This window comes from Eleginops maclovinus, chromosome 19, assembly GCF_036324505.1.
Source record: "Eleginops maclovinus isolate JMC-PN-2008 ecotype Puerto Natales chromosome 19, JC_Emac_rtc_rv5, whole genome shotgun sequence".
Taxonomy (NCBI): domain Eukaryota; kingdom Metazoa; phylum Chordata; class Actinopteri; order Perciformes; family Eleginopidae; genus Eleginops; species Eleginops maclovinus.
The window spans coordinates 2127903-2138944 of NC_086367.1; the positions used below are offsets into that span (position 1 = coordinate 2127903).

Sequence of the window (11042 nt, forward strand, 5' to 3'; positions counted from 1 at the left end):
AGCTGGTTATATTTATGCAAACTTAACGCTTGCAGTGGTAACCATTACCTCTTAAACCTTGTGATGTTAACACTTTAAATATGAGCAGATTAGGAAACTGACATGTGCACTAAGCAAAGAAGATGTATTTCTCCGTATTTTATCTGAGCATACTTACTGTAACTTAAATTGTGAAGTGAAGGCTGAGTTATTGTCAAATTATCCCTATAGCAGGTAAAATGTCCTTGTCTGTCTCTATTTTAGTCAAACATCTTAGGAAACAGAGGCACATGTTCCTGATGAAGCTCTGGGCAGATGGTGGGTATAATTTGCTGTGTTCGCTTTACAGGGCTGCATCTGGCCTGGCACGGAGCGCGGAGCAGTACAGCTGTGGGGCCCTGTGTGTCTGTCGGTCCGCAGCAGCGCAGCAACATAAGTGCTTCATTTAGCCTCACTGTGTTTTTTACAAGTCCCACTGGGCTGATAGAGACATAAACCCTGCTGTAAACTGGTGGTGAAAACAGGGCTGGGTCGGTTGCTGCAGTTTGAGGCTGGCAAACATAATAATTATAATTTTCAAAATGTATAGGATCAGAACGATTGCTTTGCAAGTTTAAGTTATTTCAAACTTAGGGGTAAGGAACATTTTTGGGGTTTTGTAGGCTGGGCTCATTTTAGACTCATGCTCATTTAACTTCTTTCCTTGTGCCCATATAGATCATGGATGTATAATAAGAGCTGGATACAGCGTTGGAGGCGGGACCTCGTTCACTCCTAAGAGAGATGCTTATTAGCACTTTGAAGAGAAAATGGTCTGAGATTCTAGAGAGCAAAACGTCACAAATTACCCATCATGCCTGGCTGTCAGAGCAGAAGTACCAGTATGTCCGCTCATAGAGCATGCGCAGTTGTGTTTCCCCTTAAGTCCCGCCCCCGATCTTGGCTCAGTAGAATGAATGAGAGAAAATAAATCTGGATTATACTTTTAGCGCATTTTACAACTTTAAGGACCTAATGGTTTAAATAAGGTCCATACGACAGTTAATACTGGGTAGTTTATTTAGTTTAAAAACAATTATCCACTGATTTACCGAAGCCTCTTTCCCAATGTAAGCCAATAGGAAAAAGTATTTCTGGGCCGGTTGACGTCACGGACTGATACGGAAGTTGTAATACTGCCGTTTGGCCTCTACAAATATTTTCCTCCGCATCCGGACCACTTCCTGGGGGCTTGATATAGAGCAGGGGTATTCAAGAAAACTATGAGAAGGTCCAGTTCAAATACATTTCCTCAAGCAGAGGTCCGGAACATCATATGTCTATTTGCAGTATGACGATATCGGAATAAATTGTGTTTAAAAAAATAATAATACAGGTTAAAATCATTTCAAAGAAGTTTATTAGCACTGAAACACAGGATAACCTTGTGAGGCTGCAGTTTAAATAAAAAATAACTAAATTATGTATTCAAAAATAAAGAAAGTGCTTAAGAAAAAATAGCAGCTTCAGTTTCCTTTTGATAGAACAATCTCAATATTTCTCCTGAACAAAACATTCTCAAAACATGTTAACTATTTTCTGTATTCAAAAACAAAGAAAGTGCTTAAGAAAAAATAGCAGCTTCAGTTTCCTTTTGATTGAACAATCTCAATATTTCTCCTCAACAAAACATTCTCAAAACACCTTAACTATTTCTCTTACAGATTTCTCTCACATCTGTCTTCCCCCCTATCATTTCCCCTGCTCAGTGTGAGAATTGAGCTTTGGCTTGCCCTGCCAACATTTTAAATCTGGGCTTGAAGGAGGTCAAGGCCATTCTCATGCACATGTGCAGATGCTCATTGGTGAGCGTGGAACGATATTTTGTTTTTATTATGTTCATTGTAGAGAACGCTGCCTCACAGCTGTATGTGGAGCCGAACATGGTCAAGATAAACAGGGCCACTTTTTTCAGATCTGGGAAAGCTGTCTCAGAAACCATCTGGAGCCAGAAGGTGGTACATTCGGTTCTTGCAAACTGCTCTTTCAGGGCTACGTCTGCCTGGAGGGCAATCATTGTCTGTGCCTGGCTGACTGGCTACAAACCTCGGCTTCGGTTTGCTCATACAACTCGCGCTGAGTTCAAGCTGGCGATTTGATTGGCTAGTTGAACCATGTGGTTAGTATGACTCACACGCGATTGGTTTGTAGCTTCCAATCCTTGCTCAGTGTAGTGCTGGTAAAATCACTGTTGTCAGATAGGGGGAAAAGTAACGCTCCGGTTTAAAATGAATTCTCCCGTCCAAATTAAAAATATTTTAACAATTTATTCCGGGTCCGGATGGGATTGCATTTGGGTCCGTATCCGGACCGCGGTCCGTTGGTTGCGGACCACTGTATAGAGCGTGCAGTGATGATGTATTTGTGTTGGGCAACCAGGAAGTTCGTTTCTCAAGAGCTGCCATTGGATTAAGGGATATTGCAGAAAATGATCTCAGTTGCAAATACATTTATGGTACTTACATGTTTTGTTCAGCTGGATAACCACCACATTATAAAACCACTTTGTGATTTTTGAAGTAAAAAGCTAATGTTTACTTTTAGGGAATATTTAGTGCGAATGCTGTGCAACAGCATTCCTCTATTGTTCTTCTAATCTTTCTTCTTCTGGTGCATGCTGGGAGATTTCAGAATGAAAGAAAAGAAAGAGCGAGACTTTTGCGTTACACGTTACGAAACTTGTTTCTCCGGTGAAGAAGATGCTGTCTGCGTGTAAGTCTCAGTTACTGAAGCACGTGGTGTCTCATCGCAGACAAGTCTATATGACACTGAACAATCGGAACGTGGAGCTCAACCTCCGTTTTCACGTTAAAGTAAATGATTATGACTACGGGATTTTTGCAAACTTGTGCAACATCATCAGTTATGAAGTGTTTTGGTTGCGGGGAAGAGGGGCACACTGTGAGTGCCTGTCCTAGGCGCGGGACTCGACTCTGGTCCGGATGGCGCTTCTGCCGCTGCGCCAGGGGCGTCTGCCGCTGCACCGGGGCAGTCTGACGCTGTGCCAGTTGTAATGGAGCAGCAGTCAGCTGCTGCTGAGGGAGGGGGGCTCCCCTACGGAGGTGGCTGCTGGTGCTGACAGCTGCGCTGCTGCTGCTGTGTCCGACGCGGCATGCGGTGGTGTTGCACAGGGTGTGGGTGACAGTGGCGTTTTCTCCCGGAGGCCAAGGGAGGCGTGGCCTCCTCATTTATATTCGATAAAAAAATATCCATGAGTTGGGATTCATGACGCACATTTTAGGTTCCAAATATGCCGTGTTTAATTCCCTGATGTCATGTTTTTCTTTGAGCGAGCAAAACAGCGCCCCTATAGGTGAAATACTGCCATCTAAGGAGGCCCGTTTAACTTGGCCTCCACTACTACTAAGGGTTTTAGCCAATCAGATTGAAGCTCGGCTTGTCACCGAACGCTCATCAAGGTCAATCAAACTGTAAAAATTTAAAAAATGAGGAGGCTAGCTTGTACGTGCCTCCTACACTAATACGTAAGTACGTAACCACACACAACCATGCTGTTGCTAACCGTGAAGGAAGGTTAGAAAGTAAGAATGGATGGCGACGGAGACCCAGAGTTTTTTCTGAGAAACAATTTCACTAAACTACCGTTTGAAATTCAGTTAAAAATAAAACAGAAGGGTAGGTCCACTCCGAATCTCGACCTTACTCAGGGAAGAGCTAAAGGAAATACCCGGACGTTTTGTGAAGGGAACTATACGAGAACGGACTGGCTAACAGGGAGCGTAATGCTAAATTGTCTTTTCTGCTGGCCATGCCTCTTGTTTGACCGCTCCAACAGATCATTTCGCCACCATTAAGGATAGGAGAATGGCATTTCTCTACAAATAGTGAGTAAGCTTACTTTATTTCTTTACGCAGTGTGACAGCCGAGGCTTTCACTTTAGCATCCTGCGGACAGCGGTGTGAACCCGTCAGAGACTTTTAGAATGTGAGGCCACCTGTAGGCTACAGTTCAGTGTATTATTGAGATTACAAATATGGGTGTAAGGTTTTGTGTTGTGTTGTGTTGTGTTTGTTTAAGCTTGTTGCGATATGGTGTCAATAAATAGCAGCAGCTGCAATCATTTGTCCTGATTTATTTATGCTACTTTTAGTCACATTGTTGACATGGGTATGACGTCATTCAGTAGCTTACGATCTCTCTGGCCTCCTCTGTAAAATTGGCCACGCACCGCTACTGGTGGGTGATGGTAAAGACGTTCACGAAAGGGAGGAGATGGTTTTGTGTAGAGGTGAAAAAAATCAGGTTGAGAGAGAGAAAACAAACAAAACACAAAAGTGAACAAAACACACAAAAAAAACTGAGATAATCGAAGAAATTAGAGACAGGTGAAGTCAGTAAAAAACAGGAGGAAGATATGGAAAACGAAATACATATGGTGAACACAGGAGAGAAGAAAACATGGACTGAGCAGGTGGAGGTTGCTGAGATGGAGGATGAAGAGGCGGCAACAGCGATGATAGCAAAAGAAAAGACTGCTAATAAACGCAAAAGAAAAAGAAACAACGTATCAACTGTTGCAAAAAGCAGCAAAGTAGGGAGCGAGGGACAGAAAGGAAGAGAGCAAGGCCAGACGGATGAGAGTGGGGATGAGTGTGTGTCGGACGGCAGCGACGTGATAGGGTTCAGTGACAGTCAAAAGAAAAAAATGCACTCAGCGGAAATGATTATAAACGATTTACTCCAGACAAAGAACCAGCATGGGGTAGTTGTGGAGGAGTATTTCCCTGACTTGGTCGTTTCTCCTCTGCCAAATTCCATTTAAGCCAAAAAAAATGGCGTCTGTCTTCAAAGAACAAGAAGTTCTGAGATTAAGAAAACTTGTGTTCAAAGTCAGGAAACAAATAAGCAGCAATGATTAAAAAACCCCTTATGTGTGTTTTAATTAATGTCTTGATTTTTGTTACTGTATGCACTACCTCACTCACAATGGACACTTTTAGAGTGGGAAGCTTAAATGTGAATGGAGCCAGAGAGCTAAGAAAGAGAGCCTTAATTTATCAAACAGCAAGAATAAAACATGTTGAGGTGCTTTTTTTTTTTACAGGAGACGCACAGCGACGTTGTTAATGAAAATGACTGGAAAAAAGAGTGGGAGGGGGAAGTCATTTTAAGCCACAACACCTCTCTCAGTGGAGGGGTGGGCTTCCTTCTCTCCAAGTCTTTTAATCCTGTCTCACTGGAGGTCGAGCAGTTTATCAAGGGGAGGTTGCTTTTGATAAAAGCACGGTTTGACCTTTTTACGGCTGTTTTTATAAATGTGTATGCTCCAACAAACGGTGCAGAGAGGAAGCTGTTTTTACAAAAAGTGAATGATGTTTTAAACGGCTGTGCCACGGAGGACTTTTTATTCTTGGGTGGGGATTTTAATTGTACGGAAAATGCATCTTTAGATCGCAACCATGCAGAGCCGCATCCAGCATCCCAGCATGCTCTGAGGCAGCTGGTCCACTCCCACGGCCTGGTGGGGTGGATGTATGGAGAAGGATGCACACAGACGATCGGCAGTACTCCCACTGGAAAAAATGCCCCACTTGAAACAAGAAAAATAATCCCTAAAATGAGGTTCAATTCATGCATTTCAAGCCAAAAAATCTGCCAATGGGGTAAGCATTTTTTTCTCGGTAAGAATTCTCAAAGTTAGTATGAAATTCTTTCCATCTGCATTCTTAAAACTAGGCCAACCTTTAACTCAAAATAAGCCCATATAGCTCATATTCAGTAACTGGAAAGAAGGAAAAATTGCCTATAGTAGACAATACAGAGAGAGGGAGGGAGTGAGAGAGAAAAATAGAGAGCAAGACGGTTCACCCCCTGTTTATTCTAAGAAGGCTTTCCACTCTCCAATGGCCTTCCTGTAGGAAGGGGTGACATCGCCATCATGGAGTTTGTCCCCGACCACTTCGGTCTGTATCACTGTAAAAAAAAAAGAACTTGAAATTGTTGATCTCATTAGAGTTTTTAAATTAATCTGACTCAGAAATAAGGTTTGACATATGTAACTAACAAAAACGTGTCGGTCAAGCAAACTTCTCTCTATAGTTGCCCTAACAAGTATTTAAAACACAGTATAACAAGGACTTTTGAGTGCACACATATTTTCCTCGATGGAAACTCCGTAGACGACTACGCGCCTGCGCATTGCTGTCTTCTGCGGGGTTTCCTCGTCCGAGCCGTCACTCTGAGCGGCGCTGAGCGAATTTGTCGGACATTTTGTGGACAGAAACATCGACGTGTGGCCGAATTGAATGCTAAATTGGGGATTCTTGGGATATTTGTCTACCGTGTTTGCCTAAACAGGTAAGTGTGTTTTTACTTAACAAGGAATATTAACAGTAAAGTGCACTGTACTATTTCAACCAAAATATAGGTTCAATGAGTTCAACTAACCACCACAGTTAGCTTTGCTAGCTTAGCTACAAATGTTGTTCTACTACACACATTTAGGCTGACTGTTACCCCCCAAAATAATTCGTCCACAAACACGCAATTTTGTTCAAGCACCCGAAGGCGTTTATAATGCATTTTGATGGTGAGGTTGACCGGTGTTATACAAGTAACCTCAGCCAGACATATAACGTTACACACAGCATTGATTGGGATATGCCAACGTTGCCGCTGTGTTGGAACTTAGCCTTGACTTGTATTTTTACAGCCAGTCTTGTCCGGTGTTGTGTCGAATACTGTTTCCCCGTCGAAAACATGGCGGCGACCTTGACGTACAAGCACGTCACGTTGTGGTTCAGGGTAAAAACACAAAGCCGATCGATCTTCTTAACCGCAGTATTGCAGAATATCAAAAGGGCTTGTGACTGTGAGGCTAGCGCATATGAGCTGACGTCATGCTCGGCGGGCTTTTTTTTTTTTTTCAACTTTATTGATAACGGTCAAATTCCAACAGCGACACATAAATAAGTTTGAATAACAAAAGTAAGAAACAAAGTGCCAGGGAATTCAGTTCTGACATTAAAAAAATAATTTGACAAAAACATTTGGGAAAGGGGATTGTGCAAGAAGCTTTTTACATTCAATAAAAACAAAATAATACATAGGAAAAGTAAAACATAAGTACATTTAAGGGGTATAGACTAATAATTAAGTAACATAAGTCGATCATTTTATGTTTCAAATATTGTTTGAGTCTTTTGCTGCTCAACTTGACTAGAGTATTGTAATATAGGTTAATATCGATTAGAAATAAGGTAAAGTTTCATTTTAGGAATTTGCAAAAATGATAAACAGTTGGATTAAAAAGCGAATACTGGTTTCATATTGTTTTTTATAATATCTAAACAAAGACAAATTTCAATTCATGTTTGCATTTATGTTACTTGTCATATGTAATTGTGCATATAGATTAGATGAAACCTTTTTATGAATGTTACCAATTACAGGCCTGATAGTGGGAGAGTGTTAATAAAAACGATAAACAGATTTCCAACATACCTTTGTATCTTGTTTTTGTGTTGTTGATGTATTCAGCTCCCATATTTATTGATTCCTTGTATGTGTTTTATTTAGGGTTATACCCCATTGTGGCTGTTAGAATTAGTTTTCAGGCAGATGCAAATATACTTAAAAGTAACTAGAAAGAGCATGAAAAGCTAATATCCCTCTCCCCGGGGGAGCATGCCCCCTCACCCCCCAAGATGTGGCAGTTTTTTTTATTCACAGAATGTTCTCAACTTTTTTGCCCCATTCCTATTTTGCTTCTCTGAAATACAATGAAGTTACTTAGTGCAGTTTTGAAGAGATCCTTCATATTGTAAACATTGCATATTGTGATCAGTAAGACAATTGGAAACTACTTTCACTCAATACTGCAGTGCCATCCTTTCAAGCAAGTGGTTTACTGTTAAGTTTTCAGTTGGCAATTGTGCACATCCTCTTCCCCATGTATGACAGATTCAACCTGGCCATTGTCTATTTAGTCATGGAACATGGATAGGGTTGTTATGGCGTCGATAGAATACGTGTCATATGAGTGAAATAGAGCTGTATGTGTCAGTTATCCTATGTTTGAAAATTACAGGGTCTGCAGCTAAAATGCTTTTAGCAAAACTGAATGTCTTATATGTGTCTCTTGTGTTTCAGGGGTGGATCACATGCAGTGCAAATTTTGCAAATTCACAAGCTCCAGTCAAGAGACCCTTCTAAAACATTGTCGCCTTAATCACGGAAAAGGTGAACACTGGCCTTGTATTCACACGGACTGTGTATGTGTATTTAAAACACCTGGTGCATTACGATCACACCTCTCAAGATCACACACAACTGGGAAAATCTTTGAAAATTCAACATTTCGATGTGAATTTTGTGATTTTAAAGAGATTTGCAGTGAAAAAACTTTTTGGAACCATCTTGGACATCATTTAAAGAATCGAGAAACTGTACGATGTCCTATTCTCAGGTGTACCTTTAAAACAAACACTCGTCCGATTTTCAGTTCTCACAGAAGTCGTAACCATAAAAATTGTACACTTAAGGATTTTCGAACAATAGCAAGAGCCAATACTGAAGATGAGGCAAATGATGGTGAACAATCTGATACTGAAGCAGGAGCATCATCACACAATAGTTTGAGACCAGACGAGGTTGAAGAGATTGTAGAAAATGTGGCTAGTGGATTTTTGAAATCAAAAGCTACCCTGAGAAAGATGAACTTGAATCAGTTGCCTCTTCGCTAGTTCTCAAGTATCCATGCCTGAAGGAGCCAGGTAGCATCACAGGATACGATGGATGGAAAACAAGTATTAAATACAAGCTTGGAAACTACAGGTCAAAGCTTCGTCAGGCGGGCTGCAATGAGGTAGATGTAAACAAGAAAAGAAAAGGGGGAGATGAGGATGACAGACCGTTCACCCTGAAAAAGCCCAAACGTGGAGAGGTCAATCATGTCCCGGATTACCCACAACACCATGATGATTCTACTCTTGAGGAGGAAAGAGTTGCTCTGGTCGATGAAATGAAGAAGAAAAAAAAGAACATGACATTGATCCGGGACAAGATGGAGCTGACATTTTCCCTTAGGCGGAGAGAGGTAGTAGAGGGGCAGCCTATGGTAGCAGAGGTCCAGGAGAGATGGCCTGCGCTGTTTTCCATTGAGGAGGTAAGGCTGTCCTCGTTTATTAATTGTCTTATTTAAATCCTCATTGCAGTGTGTGTAATTGGGCAGGAGTCATTATACTACATTGACTATAATTGATGAAATACAGGATCTGCTGTTCAGACAATTGGCAAACTGTACTATACCCTGCCCTACCACTCCACTACAGGCCCCTCCAACACACTACGCCACACTTCCCCCATCAGTCCCCAAAATTGTAATGCCATTTTACTTTTTTTAAATCTCCTCCTAAAGACTGTGACTTCATACAACCCAAATTCAAAACATCCAAACTATCCCCTTAAGATGGGATACAATCAAATGACATTGTCCTGTTCTGTGTTGTTCAGATATCTGAAGAATTTCATCGGATCACCAGCAGAGACCTCCTGGGGACTTTCAGTGCATCCCTTGACAAACATGTGCCTTGCCTGCTGAAACTGTACCGGGCTAGGAAGGGAGCTTTTGGACAGAAGATGGAAGACCTCCTCGAAAAGCCTGATGAACAAGTGAGTGAAGTGCCTGAATCTAAGAGCATGCAAAAGTTAAGGGGAAAATGTCACTTGCTACGTTCAGCAGCCTAAGGAGCCATGTCCACCAAAGCCTTTTTCCCCTGTTTTGAATGTGAAATGCTCCTTCGCCTAACATTTGTAGGAGCAAAAACACTTTGATGGAAAGTCATTGCTTGGTGTTCTTAGTTGGTGGAATTTGATAACTATAACAGTATTCTTAATTTGTAAAAGTAGAAAGTAGAATTGTAGTTTTTTTTTGTTTTTGTTTGCTAGTCTTTTACTGAAGCATGTTACTGGGATCTGACCTGTGCATTATCCTCCTCGTTACTATACAGAAAGTCAGATTTTGTATAAATTCACTACGGCACTAAACTAATTGATATGTTTGTGTGTTTTCCACTGGATACTCCTTAGACATCGGACATTGTGTCTCACCGAAAGACAGCAGCACTGAGAGGCCTGCCCATTTTTGTCCGGGAAGACACAACCAAGTTTCTTCTGGAGTGTTTGCTAAGTAATACTAACTGTAGGAAATAAACTTACACAGTACAATCAATATTGCTTAATGTAGCTTAAACATTTTATGATGTCATAGCTGATGCTAATCATTTTATGCATAATACACTTTATGGAAGATTTCATTTTGAGCCCAGAGATGTTTTCACCTCATGAACCCAAGTGGGATGAGTTCACCCAAAATAAAAAATAGATATGCCCGCTGATAGGGCAAAAGCCAACCCGGTACAGCTGGCCATTGTTGGCTGGTGTTCTTTGGCAGAAAATACTTCTTTATAGAACTTGGCACAACAAGGTTAGTGGGTGAAGGCAGCCGTGCAGTTGAGTTGCAATTTTAACTTCCACAAGCTGAATGGTAAGAATCAGTAGCATGGTACTAAAGCTACATTTAGAATCAGTAGAAATGTATTTTGTCTTTTATTTTCCATAGCACTCATCCATGCATATTTTACTTTTCCTCAGGACACTGACCAGGAAGAAAGAGTGGTCAGAGGTGTGTCTGTGGGCATCCTCACCGTCATTGAAGATGATAATGCCGCCATATCACCAAATGTGCGAGACGTGGCTGTTGTGTTGGAAGGGACCATTGTACTGCATGACCTACCAGACCTCTCTACTGCCTTTGCATACCTCTTTGGCCTACTGTATGCCATGAACATTGATTATCCAAAGGAGATGAGGTATACGTTTGAAGCAATTCAGACTATCTTTTACGAGCTTGGCTCTCGATGCTCGCAGCGCATAAGGTCTCTGAAAACAAAGCTTTTGCTGTGAATTAATGGGGAAGCCAGACATGACTTTAACCTATGTTTCGCCTGTTCCAGTGCATTGTGGTTAGTGCTCATGTAAAACTTCACAGCATTCATTTCAT

At 41.4% G+C, this 11042-nt stretch overlaps 1 long non-coding RNA gene across 1 annotated transcript; it reads left to right on the plus strand.

The window, feature by feature from the left end:
- Positions 1-8731: 8731 nt before the first annotated feature.
- Positions 8732-10133, plus strand: LOC134881164 (uncharacterized). Its single transcript, XR_010168008.1, has 3 exons — positions 8732-9146; positions 9494-9652; positions 10070-10133. It is a non-coding gene; the product is annotated as an uncharacterized LOC134881164 (long non-coding RNA).
- The last annotated feature ends 909 nt before the right edge of the window (positions 10134-11042 follow it).